This window comes from Musa acuminata, unplaced genomic scaffold (genome assembly GCF_036884655.1).
Source record: "Musa acuminata AAA Group cultivar baxijiao unplaced genomic scaffold, Cavendish_Baxijiao_AAA HiC_scaffold_581, whole genome shotgun sequence".
NCBI lineage: Eukaryota > Viridiplantae > Streptophyta > Magnoliopsida > Zingiberales > Musaceae > Musa > Musa acuminata.
Window position 1 is genome coordinate 1 of NW_027020820.1, and position 2,500 is coordinate 2,500.

Sequence of the window (2,500 nt, forward strand, 5' to 3'; positions counted from 1 at the left end):
ACGGTCACCGCGCAATGCAAGAACAGGCCAAAAACTGGCCAAAACGGCCCAAAAACGGGCCAAAACTGGCCATTTTTGGCTGCGCGAGCGAGCGGCGAGCGGCGGACAGCGAGCGAAGCGAGAGGCAGCACCGTCCCTGCTATACGAAAGCCCCATCCAGCCCTGTGCCACCCGGGGGGTTCCAGGGTGCTGAGATGGCTGACGTTTTGCTCCGCTCTCGACGGTCACCGCGCAATGCAAGAACAGGCCAAAAACTGGCCAAAACGGCCCAAAAACGGGCCAAAACTGGCCATTTTTGGCTGCACGAGCGAGCGGCGAGCGGCGGACAGCGAGCGAAGCGAGAGGCAGCACCGTCCCTGCTATACGAAAGCCCCATCCAGCCCTGTGCCACCCGGGGGGTTCCAGGGTGCTGAGATGGCTGACGTTTTGCTCCGCTCTCGACGGTCACCGCGCAATGCAAGAACAGGCCAAAAACTGGCCAAAACGGCCCAAAAACGGGCCAAAACTGGCCATTTTTGGCTGCACGAGCGAGCGGCGAGCGGCGGACAGCGAGCGAAGCGAGAGGCAGCACCGTCCCTGCTATACGAAAGCCCCATCCAGCCCTGTGCCACCCGGGGGGTTCCAGGGTGCTGAGATGGCTGACGTTTTGCTCCGCTCTCGACGGTCACCGCGCAATGCAAGAACAGGCCAAAAACTGGCCAAAACGGCCCAAAAACGGGCCAAAACTGGCCATTTTTGGCTGCACGAGCGAGCGGCGAGCGGCGGACAGCGAGCGAAGCGAGAGGCAGCACCGTCCCTGCTATACGAAAGCCCCATCCAGCCCTGTGCCACCCGGGGGGTTCCAGGGTGCTGAGATGGCTGACGTTTTGCTCCGCTCTCGACGGTCACCGCGCAATGCAAGAACAGGCCAAAAACTGGCCAAAACGGCCCAAAAACGGGCCAAAACTGGCCATTTTTGGCTGCACGAGCGAGCGGCGAGCGGCGGACAGCGAGCGAAGCGAGAGGCAGCACCGTCCCTGCTATACGAAAGCCCCATCCAGCCCTGTGCCACCCGGGGGGTTCCAGGGTGCTGAGATGGCTGACGTTTTGCTCCGCTCTCGACGGTCACCGCGCAATGCAAGAACAGGCCAAAAACTGGCCAAAACGGCCCAAAAACGGGCCAAAACTGGCCATTTTTGGCTGCACGAGCGAGCGGCGAGCGGCGGACAGCGAGCGAAGCGAGAGGCAGCACCGTCCCTGCTATACGAAAGCCCCATCCAGCCCTGTGCCACCCGGGGGGTTCCAGGGTGCTGAGATGGCTGACGTTTTGCTCCGCTCTCGACGGTCACCGCGCAATGCAAGAACAGGCCAAAAACTGGCCAAAACGGCCCAAAAACGGGCCAAAACTGGCCATTTTTGGCTGCACGAGCGAGCGGCGAGCGGCGGACAGCGAGCGAAGCGAGAGGCAGCACCGTCCCTGCTATACGAAAGCCCCATCCAGCCCTGTGCCACCCGGGGGGTTCCAGGGTGCTGAGATGGCTGACGTTTTGCTCCGCTCTCGACGGTCACCGCGCAATGCAAGAACAGGCCAAAAACTGGCCAAAACGGCCCAAAAACGGGCCAAAACTGGCCATTTTTGGCTGCACGAGCGAGCGGCGAGCGGCGGACAGCGAGCGAAGCGAGAGGCAGCACCGTCCCTGCTATACGAAAGCCCCATCCAGCCCTGTGCCACCCGGGGGGTTCCAGGGTGCTGAGATGGCTGACGTTTTGCTCCGCTCTCGACGGTCACCGCGCAATGCAAGAACAGGCCAAAAACTGGCCAAAACGGCCCAAAAACGGGCCAAAACTGGCCATTTTTGGCTGCACGAGCGAGCGGCGAGCGGCGGACAGCGAGCGAAGCGAGAGGCAGCACCGTCCCTGCTATACGAAAGCCCCATCCAGCCCTGTGCCACCCGGGGGGTTCCAGGGTGCTGAGATGGCTGACGTTTTGCTCCGCTCTCGACGGTCACCGCGCAATGCAAGAACAGGCCAAAAACTGGCCAAAACGGCCCAAAAACGGGCCAAAACTGGCCATTTTTGGCTGCGCGAGCGAGCGGCGAGCGGCGGACAGCGAGCGAAGCGAGAGGCAGCACCGTCCCTGCTATATACGAAAGCCCCATCCAGCCCTGTGCCACCCGGGGGGTTCCAGGGTGCTGAGATGGCTGACGTTTTGCTCCGCTCACGACGGTCACCGCACCACGCAAGAACGGACCATAAACAGGCCAAAACAGCCCAAAAACGGGCCAAAACTGGTCATTTTTGGCTGCGCGAGCGAGCGGCGAGCGGCGAACAGCGAGCGAAGCGTGAGGCAGCACCGTCCCTGCTATACGAAAGCCCCATCCAGCCCTGTGCCACCCGGGGGGTTCCAGGGTGCTGAGATGGCTGACGTTTTGCTCCGCTCACGACGGTCACCGCGCCATGCAAGAACGGACCAAAAACAGGCCAAAACAGCCCAAAAACGGGCCAAAACTGGCCATTTTTG